This window comes from Carex rostrata, chromosome 32, assembly GCF_964058835.1.
Source record: "Carex rostrata chromosome 32, lpCarRost1.2, whole genome shotgun sequence".
In the NCBI taxonomy this organism is placed as follows: domain Eukaryota; kingdom Viridiplantae; phylum Streptophyta; class Magnoliopsida; order Poales; family Cyperaceae; genus Carex; species Carex rostrata.
The window spans coordinates 476905-490081 of NC_135949.1; the positions used below are offsets into that span (position 1 = coordinate 476905).

A 13177-nucleotide genomic window follows, 5' to 3' on the forward strand; every position below is an offset into this window, starting at 1 on the left:
GGGTAGTAGATGAAAAATATTTGTATAGAGAAGGTTTATTTCACGTGTCTTAGTAGATACTTTTCGTGTCCATAGTAAATACTTTTTGTGTTTGAGTTAAATACTTGTACATATAGGGTTTAATATCAAAAGATACTGATAACAGTGAGGATCCGAGAACTTCTTTATTCATAGTGAATACTTAGTTCATTAGAGTTAAATACCTGTACATAGAGGGTTTAATAGTGTAACATTATTGTTGATATATTATTTTTTTTTGTTGATTGGTAGCATGGATATTGATCTGAATTGTAATTTTGGAAATAAGCTACGGTTACATGATGAATTTGACGAGGTCGATTTGTACTGATTATTTGAGGATGTTCATCGTGAAAATGAACGAATTGATGATGATCTTGGCATAAGGGAGCTTTCATATGATTGGAATTTGAACGTTGAATACGTTGACAATGAAGTTAATGATGTACAATAGGAAAGTGTGAATTCTGAGGGTAATCATTTGAAATTGCAGAAGTTGAGATTAATGGGGTGGGAAATGAAGAAGTTGGAGGAAGATATAGAAGGCGAAGGTGATGATATGGATGATGAAGACCATGTATTAAATGCACCTTGTGTGGGTGATGAGTTTGATTCTATTAAGGAAACATATCAGTATTACTCCTTATATGCAAAGCAAGCTGGATTTGGTGTTTTCAAAAGGTCACGACACAAGAAGAGGGGTACTGACTAGGTTCACCAATATACATGGTAAGTGCATAACTGAAGCAAGACATATCGAAGAACGTATTCCTGAGAAGAAAAGGATTGCAGTATCAACTGGTTGACCTTTGCTTATAACCTTCTTATACATGATAAGAATGACTGCAAATTTAGAGTCTAGAAAATTATTGTTGTATGACTTTTATGTTTTCATGGGTTAATTAATACTTGTTGGAGTTATTGGTACTGGTTTCAAACTGTTTTGCTGTTAGAGCTGTTGGTAAAAATGGTATTAGAAATGTTAGTAAAAATGTTGTTTGTATTAGAATTGTTGGTAAAAATGTTGTTTCAAAACTGTTTTGGTGTGTTGTTTTATTTTGATAATTTAGTAATTGTTTTTTAAGTAGTACAGTATATAAGGATAAATACTATATATAAGAAAGATATGTACTATATTTGTTAATGATAAATACTACAATGCTTTAAGCCTTATATTTATCATTATGCTTCATAGTATATTTATCTTTGTGCTTCATAGTATTTATCTTTGTGCTTGAAAATACTTATCTTCAAATTGGAAAGTATTTACCATTACATTTGAACATTACTTGTAGGAAAGTTAAATAACGAAGTATTAATTATTGGTTACTAATGTATTTTATTCTTAAATAAATTAATATTTATCCAGTATAACTATGTCATGCATCTTTTATGTAGTTTTTATCCATTATTGTTATTTATGTTTGAATGTATTGATCTTGATGCTCGAAAGTACTTATCTTCATATTATTAGGTATGTCATGATGAGAAATTTTATTCTTATCAAATGAAGTTTTAACTTTTATGTTATTTAGTATTTACCTTTAATAACTATTATCCGTGTATCCTCTAGTATTTATCTATCTACCATTTAGTATTTATCCATCTAAATGCAAATATTAATACTAGAAAAGCACACAACATAATACAAAAACATAATATATTAAACAAACGAAACATACATTGGACCAAAAGTTTCCAGATAACACAAAATATAGAAGAAAAACTACTACAAACTTAACAAAAAATCTAGAAAAAGTAAGAAAAAGTAAAGTAAAACATAGTAGATGCTAAAAATCTAAATAAACACAACTTCATGGCTCATCTTTGGGATGAACCAAACGTGGTGGCTGACGCTTGGCCCTACGAATGTAGGGCTTTGGTTTAGGATGGCCCCTTGGGCTTCTTCTTGGCTATGACATGGGTGGCCACGGCCAGCTTCTCCTGAACCACCTCTCGAAACCCGGTGGTATCCTGGGTTGCGGCACGAATGGATGGGGTGCGACATTCGCGACCTCTTGTTCTTTTTTGATGCCAGACATTTTCTATAAAGTATTTATCTTTGTTAAGGAGTATTATACACTGTTGAAAGGAGTATATATAGATCTTGGAGCGTCGCTTTGTCTTTCAGATTTGTATTTTTCTTTAAAATTAGTGCGCATCTGACTTTTTGTTTCCCCACAGATATCAATGAAGATCGGACGGTGGCCAGCATATTAGCATCGTTTTTCGTCATCATTAACTGTTTCTTTATTCGAGAAAACGTTTTGTCTTCTCACAATCATCGAGTAGCACTAATCTCTGAGTACGTCAGGCAACCTTTCAATGTATTCTAGAAGTTATGAATTGGATATATACAATTTATAGTTCGGCCCAAGAAGTTCGACCACAGAGTTGTACGGGGACAAAATGAAAAAGGAAGGTATTCTTGTGCGGAGATAACGGATCGACAGTTTTTGCTCCAGCAAAATAGAGTTGAGTACTTAGGGATTAATACTTGTATCAACAAAGGTAAATATTTTCAAGCATAATTGTTAAATACTCGTTTTTTTTTCACAGGAGCAAATGGTCCAATCGATCGTTTTTGGCAGTATATGTAAGGATAAATGTAGAGTAGAGGCTGGGGGATTGTTATCAGAATCTTATATTATATTTTGAAAACTTAGTAGTAGCTACCAAGGTTCGTGAGGGGGAATCGAACTCTCGACCTTTGGTATAACAACTCTAGGACATTTTTCTAGCCAATTGTGCTACCTCCCCTTTCTCCATAATCCTATATTATAGAGGGGATATTTAACTTGGTCGCTGCTTTCTCTCTTTTGTTGTCAAAGTCAACATCTCAAACACTTAACCATTAAGCATAGTATACTATTTCTAGCCTCATTTTGGTCCAATAATTTTTCATGTCTCCTCTATGTTTATAATTTGTACAGTTTCTTATTAGTCCTTACAAATATAAATTTATCTCATTTATTTCTCAATTTTTATAATTCTTTTTATTTATTCTTCATATCATTAATCTCATATTAACTTTAATTAAATTATTAAGAGACCTTAGTTTTACTTCAAATTAAGAATTACAAGTCAAAATACTCTTTGACTCTCAACTGAAAATTATGATCATCAATTCCTTTATAACTAAAAATCGGATGTGCACCCATCAAAACTTTCTTATTTGATTATACATATTTATCTAAATTTCAAAATTATATATATTTTATGACCTCGTATATTTATTAATCTTTACCATTCATTTTCTAATCAAAAAATAGTGTATTAATTCTTCTTATTTAAATATATCATTTTAAAAATAAAATATAAATAGTAAAAGAATTTCAGCATGTAGTGCTGTGCATAATTGAATATTGGCGCTGAATATCTTCACCTGATGTATATCAAATTTCAAACTTTTTTTTAGTATATATTACACTGTTAATATATTGCGCTCACATCAACTGATAATTTTAATTTTATAATTCTTAATTAAAGGTAAACAATGTTTTTTAATAATTAGTTAGAGTTAACATGAATTAATTACACGAGGGGGTAAATAAAAAAATGGGTAAATTTCGCTGCAGGTCACTAAACTTTGTTATTTATCACGAATTGGTCACTCAAGTTTAATTTGTTCCTTTTTAGTCACTCAACTTTGTTATTTGTCCCAATCAAGTCCCTCTATTTTTTCCATCCAAAATTTTAACGGAATATGCTAATTCCGTTAGTATTTTGGATGGAATATGCTCATTCCGTTAATATTTTGGATGAAATGAGTATATTCCGTTAATTTTTTGGACGGAATAGGAATATTCCGTTAAAATTTTGGATGGAAAAGTATAGAGGGACTTGATTGGGACAAATAACAAAGTTGAGTGACTAAAAATAGACAAATTAAACTTGAGTGACCAATTCATGACAAATAACAAAGTTTAGTGACCTCCAACGAAATTTACCCTAAAAAAATATATTGTAAGAGATAAATGATAAAGAACCTGATAATTGTACCCCAAACAAAATCTCCGAATGAGTCCCTCAAGTATTTTAATATCTAACTTTCATTTCCATCGCTCATATTCAAGTATTTAAAGCTATGTTTATAACTATTTACAATGCTACACGCAAATTTTTAAAATTCTATTGACAAGCATTTAAATTCTAAATCTGAATAGTTTTAACTCCTAATTTTTGTCTTCAAGTCAAAAAAAGAAAGATTTCTTTCAGTCACTCCTAATTAACTGTCGAACGAGTCATTATCGCTGATTGCATAATTTGGAATAATGATTGTCAAAATTTAAGTTCGAAGACCTTAGAACATTTTCTTTTAATTTTTCTATAAACCTCAGGTGTTGCACTTGCTGCGTAAATTGATTGTCAATCTAAAAATATAAATTAATTTTTATATAAACTTCAGGTGTTGCACTTGCTACCTATCAGATATTTGGCGTGATTCGAAGTTACAAGTGTCATTTCGTCACTACACTTAAAAAAACAATTGTTCGCCTGCATATACTACAACCGAACAAAAGAAATATTCTACCGTAAATAGTTTCAATTGATGTCAATTTAAAATTTGATCGGCTACGTTTGGATACGTTTGGATGAAATAAGGAATAAAACAAGAATAAAATTAATTTTAAGTTTGAGAATAATAGTTAATTCAATTTTTAATATTATTCTTGCTTTTAAAATTTTTAAAATTAATTTTAAGTTTGAGAATAATAGTTTGAGAATAATAGTTAATATATATAAGACAAACAAAAATAGTGAATTAATATTATTCTTGCTTCATTCAAATATCGAATAATTCAAAAAATAGTGTTATTATCTGATTAGTGATATTTTTGCTTTGTTCAAACACAATTGATCTGGAAGTCCTTTTTTTTAAAAGTTGAAGTTGGTCTAACCCAAACCACTCCACATGCGCTCACAATGCACTTCTGACCCATGCCGAGAAATGATGCCCCATGGCCATGGCCATCACTGACATGCACATGGGCACATGGGCAAGTTGTAGGCTTGTAGCAACAGACACCGTACATACATTTTACAATGCATCATGCAACATTGCAACCAATCAACCCATGTGAGCATGGCAGAGAATCGGAATCTCTCAATATCTCAGTAGGGAATAGGGTGGCAAGAATTCATATTAAAATCCAAACCCAATACAAACTAAACAGCGAAAAGCCAGGGAATCAAATCAATCAAGCCAGCATAGGTAGCATCAAACAATAAATTATGCATACAAACTCATCTCAAGTCATCAGATAAAATGTAACCATAAATTATGAAAAAAATAAAATAAGAGTGACCGAAAAAAATCTTTTTTTTTTTGTCTTGAATGCAAAAGTTAATTAGGAGTTAAAATTATTCAGATTTAGAATTTAAATGCTTGTCAATGAAATTTTAAAAACTTGTGTGTAGCATTGTAAATGGTTATAAACATAGCTTTAAATATTTGAATATGAGCGCTGAAAATGAAAGTCAGACATTAAAATAGTGGGAAAACTCATTTGAAGATTTTGTTTGGGTACAATTATCAGGCTCCAAATAACAAATAATTTTAGATCTCTAGATGTAAATAAGAAACTGCATAAGTTATAAAATGTACATAAAAAATTATATTTAAATTTTTCATTATTGTCATTTAACTTTTAACTTTTTGTCATTTTGAATCTTGACAGTTATTGTCAGGCTCTAAAAAAAAACTTTTTGTCATTTTAATCCTGCTTTTGCTTTAAATTATTAACATCAAGTTCGAAAATCCAGAGTGTTAGGGATCAAATTGTGGTCGGTTCAATCATGGACAAAAATAGAGGTTTCGCATAACTTTTATCGAAATTTTTATAAATATCCAAAAACAAAACGAAATGATCAAATCTACTCAATTTTTGAAAGAATCTCGGAAAATACCCAATTCGGTTACTCAACAACCGGACTTTCAATTTCTAACCGAAAAATGTCCACTTACTGGGTAAGCGGAAATATTGAGAATTTCCGGTTATTCAATAACTGGTTTCGGTCCGGTTATTCACTAACCGAACAGTGGACAATTTTTCGATTATTTAATAACCAGTTTTGGTTCGGTTATTTGGTAGCCAGTTTTATAATCTGTCTATAAATTCACAATATTTTGTATCACACTCAGACGGGGAGAAACACTCAGACAGAGAAAGGTAGAGAGAAAGATAGAGAAAAAAGAAAAAAAATATATATTTTTATTATTATGATTTTGCGCTACTAGAATCTGAATTTTTTGCATGAATAAAAACATTTGTTGCATGGATAAGTAGTGTCGTTGCAACAAATATTGGCATTTCTGACACAGCTAAACTTGTTGCATGGGTAGTCCCATGCAACAGTTACTCATGCAACAAGTTTGATAGTTATCCATGCAATTGTCTCTTATTTATCCATGCAACAAATATTTGATGACCCGTGACCCGCCAGCAAGGATAGAAAGTATATTCTAATGAATGTCCATGCAACAACTCATCTCATACCCATGCAACAAGTCTTCCGAATTTAGACTAAACAGTTGCATGGATAACCCATGCAACAATTATTTGAGAACTATTTGTTGCATGGGCTTACCCATGCAAAAAGTCTCCAAAATTTAGACTAAACAATTGCATGAGTAACCCAAGCAACAAGTCTGGATGATTATTTGTAAAGTATTTGTTGCAAGTTTTGACGATTTTTTAGAACTATTTGTTGCATGGGACTCCCCATGCAACAAGTATTGAATTTCTGAACCGTGACTTTTCTGTATATATTTGATATCTCCTTTCAAATTAAATATATTATTGTAAATTACAACAAGGGATACATTACAGCAGTATATTAATTTCTTCACATCCTACTTAATATTGTTCAAATTTAAAAGAAAATTTGATCTCTCCTTTTAAATTGAATATATTTTGTAAATCATAGCAAAAAATAATTAGAACAGTATATTACAAAATAAAAGAGATACACAAATAATTCACCTAAGCATCCGATTTAATTCGATTTCTTATTTAAAACCTAAATTTTAAAGCCGCATTTTATCCGATAATTATGCATCTTGGCTTTTAAACCAAGTTTCATAATTATATTTCACATGCCAAATCAAAGCCGAAATGCCATCTTATTTAATTTTCCTTTTTAGAAAAGGGCCTAAGTCCTAATCAATTTTCAGCGGAACCATCCGACAAAAGGGCTAAGTCCAATAAAATACATAATTGCACCTTGGTCCCTCTGTTTTTAATAAAAATTCTTAAGGGCATGTATTTTGCACAAACAACCCCTAAATTGCTTTTTTTACACCTTGGTCCCTGTCAATTCAATATTCTGGTAAAACATACAAAACCAGACAGTATCAACTACATTGCAACACAGAAAAATTCAGACAGAAAATTCGGCCAACAGTGCAACTAATCATAGCCACCAATAAAGGCACCATAGGTGCTGTAATAGTGAAAGGAAGAACAACAAGGCCAAGTCAGAAGGATCAAAGCACCAGCCGCATAGCACAGAACAGCCATGCACAAGAGTGCACGGGCACGATGAAAAGGGCGAATCAATAAATTGGCCTCTAGAAAAATCAATAACCCGATAAGCCAATTCTAACGATTATAACATTTTCTTACACAAGTGGTAGATATGTATTAATTTACACAATTGTTAGATATATATTAATTCACCCAAGTGGTAGATATATATTATTGTATTTGCATTTCCAATCTACTAATAATATTCAATTTCGATTGCTGGTCCATTATTGGCTACCAAGTTCTCTTAGATATTACATCAAACACCTAAAGTTTGTTGGCTACCAAGTTCTCTTAGACATTACATCAAACACCTAAAGTGCACATGCTAAGGTGCAGGATCATACCCATAAAAAGTGAGAGAGATGCTAATGTACATATAGTCATGAGCAAGTGGATGTAGAAATTAAAAATACATTAATTAATTTCATCTTAAATGTTTAGATTCGAAGAAAAAAAATAGAGCCCAAAAATATGTACCTATTAAGACAATTACACCAGCTGGTGACTAAGAAAGAGTGTGGAGAGAGGTAGGAGGGATTAGAGAGAGGTAGAGCGAGATTAGAGAGAGAGTGAGAGAGAAAGGGGTGGAGGGAGAGAGATTAGAGAGAGAGAGAGAGAGAGAGAGAGAGAGATAGAGAGAGGGTATGTGAGATTGTTTTCGTGAGAGAGAGATATATAGATAGGAAAAGGTCGATGAAAATGGAATAATGTTCAAATGGGGTCTGTGAGATTGTTTTTGTTTTGGAGTCAGAGATCAATTCACATTTCCATAGGGGGACTGACAGAAATACTGGCATTTCTTTTTTAGTTTTAACTGTATCTTCTTGCGTACCCACTTTGTACGCATGAAATTATGTAGTTCATATAGTCAACAAAATTCATTTATATCTACCACTTGTCACAATAAGAAAATGCACATCCTACTTGTCACAACAAGAAAATATAGAACAAGACATGTCATCACACTTGTCGCAACAAGAAAATGTAGAAATTAAATTTGACATTTATTTTGTTCACATCCTACTTAATTGTTCGCATCCTATATAATTAACACATCCTACTTAATATTGTTAGCGCATTAACACATCCTACTTAATTGTTCACATATTGATAAATTTAAAGCACATTAACACATCCTACTTAATATTGTTAGCACATTTTGTCAACTACTGCATTAGAACTGTTAAAATCACGCTTGGCAATGACAAAGTTCCTGGATTAAGATTCCTCTCCCCCTTCTTGATTGCCCCTACTACCACCAGGTGCCTCGACATTTGATGTCCCTTCCTAACAAAATACAGCAAAAGATTGATAAATATGCAGAGTGATATCACGCTATTATATCTATATTTCCGACCGAATTTTGTACCAAAACCTGTGCCCAAAACAGTAAAACCATGTTTATTCCATTAAATATCTATAGAATATGGTACTGCTACGCTTTTATTCTTATCTTGCAGGAAACGGGCGAAAATGGGAAGAAAATATGTTTTCTGACTTTTCTACACGGGTTGGACAAGCCTTGACACGGCCCTTGTCAGACATCTGTTTTCTGACTTTTCTACACGGGTCGGACAAGTTTTGACACGGGTCTTGTCAGACAAATCTAGCAAGAAATCTAGAAATTGGGAAAGAAGTCTGAATGAAGGAAAGTCGGTCTCGGGTCTTTAAAAACGTGATTCCCTGCACCAGGGAGGGTATCTGGGCATGCTGGATCAACCTAGGGTTTGGGAGCGAGGGCTTGGCTTGGAGAACAAGTAGAGAGGCGAAAAACGAGAGTTTTGCGACGGATCTTCTTCGTTCCTCGAGTTTTGCCATGAGCTCCCTTATCATTATCTTTACTTGTTTTATTTGCTTTCTTTTCTTTTAGTTTCTAGGGTTAAGATATAATCAAATGTTTTGTTTTGCATGATAGTTATTTGATTTTTGTGTTGAAATTTGTGTTTGCTTGATTGTGTTTGATTTTAATTGCTTAGCAGAAATTGTTTGATTATTATTGGTTTGCCAATAGATGAATGGCCACGTCTGTAGCGCATTACAACCCTTATAATCTCTCAACCAAAGCTAAGTACATGAGGTAGGTTTAGTGATCCGAAGGGTAAAACCAAATAATAGCCGAAAGGTGAATATTTCCTCTTATCGACAGATAAGAGGTTACCTTTAGTATACCAAACAAGCAACTAGGTAATTCGGACCAATATACGAAAGTTGAGGTTTAGAAACATTAGGTCTGGTCAGTTGAACCCTACACAAAGGAACAACACAAAGAAACAGTAACTGGTGCATTAACTCGAAGTCAGTACGGGTTAGACAGGAAGCTGTACGACCCGTATTACTTGATACGACCCGTACATGAAGCTGTACGACCCGTGTCAGGGACTGAGAGGCAGAACTGAGATAAGTCTGAAACCCTAGAAACGCCTTTTTATTCTTATTAAACAAAACCCCAAAAATATTTATTGTTTTGAATATTATTATTTATCTTTTTAAAACACCAAAAATCACATTTGCAACTTCTATAGTTTATTTAATTTAAGTAAAGTCTAGTTAGATTTCAACCGTCCCTGTGGATCGATACCTGATAATATTACGCGATTAGGATTGTACACTCGCAATCTAAGTCGAAAGTGTAATCAAGGTTAAAAGGTACAGCTTGCTGTACTGAAACTTTGTGCATACTTTTCTGTGAACACAGAGGTATTAACTACATTTAGCGGGTCATTGGATTTACAGGAAATGTAGGAGGTTGAAATCCTGTACGTTTAGAGAGCGCGTCTAAACACATCTTCCTGTAGAGAGTTTCTTCTTTATTTGCTTTCCTTTCTACATTGTGTCGCTTCTCTACTTCAGCTATCTTCTCGGCAAACCCTTTTTCTGCAGCGGCTAGTGTATCCTTTAGTAATGCTTCCACCTCCTCAGCCGTGAATACTTTTTGCTTTTTTAGCCGAGGTGGCAGTGCTTTTGGTGTGTGATACAGATACCTCCATTGCCTCCAGCTCTCGATTGGCTCTTGACTTTCTTGACCGAATGCCAAAGCCGTACAACCTGCCTCTCTTGTCCTCTCTCCCTTGACAGCCATGTCCCAGATCACTTCATCGTCCAACCCTTTCCCATGTGACTCTTTTAATGCTTTAAAGTCGTTATGCATTGGATCGACATAGTATAGTTATTTCAAATGTCATCACACTTGTTACATAAAAAAAAGATATCTTAACAGCAGCTATATATTTTTGTAGAAGTATTATGCATATTTCAAATGTCAAGTCATCAGCTTAACAGCAACTATATATCAGATACATAAGTAATAGCAGCTATATATTTTTATAGCTTAACAGCAGCTATATAGCTTAGCAGCAGCTATATAGCTTAGCAGCAGCTATATATAGCTTGACAGCAGCTAACAACAGCTAAATATTCCTACAAAATAACTAACCCCTTATTGTAACTATTAAAAATGTATAGAGACAGAAAGATTGTATACCGCTGCGTCTTTTGCTCTGTCATTGACGTACTCGTTCGATGACTTCCTCAAGTGAGTTCGGTCAAAAACATCCTTCAAATCAACAGACCCTTCTCAGCAATCTGAAATTTAATTATGAATTCATAAGATGTCAGTCAATGCATTTTTCTTGTTGGAAGCATTGTAATGTAACGTATTAGTTAAAAAAAGAAATACCAATTTCATCTTGTGCCTGTATGAGCTTCTAGATACACCCACATGACTGGCGACTCCCTTTCTGTCAACTAGTTTGTTATTTCGGTTGATTGTTGAACTTTTCTCCCAATTGGGATTCTTAAATATGTTGCACAGACCCTTCCAGTGGTCCAAACTCTGGCACCATGGTGGACAAAATTCTTTCCATTCCTCCTTGTCGTGGCTGATTCTTTTAGTGTAGTTTTTCCTGATTTGGACCAGTACACGACTGTAAGCATCAGCAGCTATTCTCTCGAAGACATCGAGACAAAGCCCGACATCTTCGCCATCAGCCCATGAGTACCGCTGCAAGAATTTATGAAGGATTTGTAACCTCACCTTTGTTGGAAACATGCTGAACGACCTGATGGGTCCCGGCAAGCATTCACATGTTGCAACCCTTATTGTTGTTATTATTTTTGTGCACTCGGGTTCCGATGTGAACTCCCGGTCTCCAACAATCTTCAGCTTGGGCCTGCTATCTGGGTGAACTGGATCACGAGGCTTGCCTGGGCCCCGTCCACACCTCACGTCAGACTTCTTCTTGTTTCTAATTCTCTTTCTCTTGCGAGTCTGCACTTTAGAGGACGACCAATCCATGTCTTCACCACTGGCTTCACGGGCTTCAGGACATTCACGTAAGCTTACACGCTTTTGGAACCTCATGCTGCCATCATCCTCCAATACCGGTGGAGATGTGGTCGAGCAACCTGAAGTGTTGGTTGTAGTTGAGTCTGCGGCTGCAGATGAGTCTTCAGTTACGTCATCATGGTCTGAATTGTCAGCTGAGTTGAGAGAGAAATAGTCGTCTGCAGATGAGTCTTCGTGAGCGGATGCGAATGCGGCAGCGGCTGAGTCTGCGGCTGATTCTGAGTCTGCGTCTACGGCATCGGCTGCGGCTACGCTTGCGGAAGCGGCTGCGGCTACGCTTGGGAAGCGGCTGCGTCTGCGGTAGTGGCTGCTTCTGAATTGTCAGCTGCGTCTAAAACTGACTCAGTGGGATTTGAGACAGACTTGTTTAGCCTTGAAGAACGGCCGGGGGGCGGCATCGTGCTCGAGCTCTTGCGTTTGGCTCGGCTTCTGCCAGAACTTTGAGGTTGTAGTGTCGAAGCTGGATTAGGCAGTGGCATATATGCTGAAGTCTCGGGGTTGTTAGGCGGTTGAGTCTTGGGTTCGGATGCATCTGACAGCGGAGGTGGCGGGGGGTCGACAACAGGTGGTGGATCAGATGGTGGCACATTTGCTGGGGTCTCGGGGGATTTAGACAGTGGTAGATTGGGTTCGGCAACAGGTGACGGCAGCTTGGGTTTTGACACTTTTGCTGAGGGCCTATAAGGTTTGGCCAGTGAAATCACGTGTTTGGCTGCATGACTCTTAGTGAACCTTCGATTCGATCGGAGAACAATGGCCTCGAACTGCGAGACGTCATCATGAGGTTCAGCCATGTAATATGTAGAAAAATTCAAGAAGATTTGATTAACTTATTACTCAATGGCAGAACTTGATGAACTGGTACGGTAACATTTAAGGCAGGTACAAAGGTGCAAAGGTGCTCGCACTAGGACTATATTAATTGAAATTAGCTTGAGACAATTTCCTAAGAGTGCAGATTGGTACCAGCAACTGTATTAATTGAATTTATCAATTATATCAACTAGTGATTGTAAGTTCACTGAAACAAATGATGTAAAATATCAACGAACGAATCTAAAATCTGGTCATGATTGAAAGTTCAAAAAGACAAAAGAATATAAAATATGGTCACAACATCTTTATTAAGAATTTTAGTTTTTCCTAATCCTATCCTAATATGAAATTCAAATTGTTTACCCCAAATTCAAGTTTACTGGTTCTTAAAACCTAAGTTAACAAAATCAGAAGAGTACATAACTATAGAAGTGATTTTCTAAAAAAGAATCAAACTTTACTTTAC

General features: G+C 34.8%; 1 protein-coding gene across 1 annotated transcript in view; it reads right to left on the reverse strand.

Moving 5' to 3' along the window:
- Nucleotides 1–13177, reverse strand: part of LOC144547906 (F-box protein PP2-B11-like) — a 47241-nt gene that overhangs the window by 11378 nt on the left and 22686 nt on the right. The window lies entirely within an intron of this gene.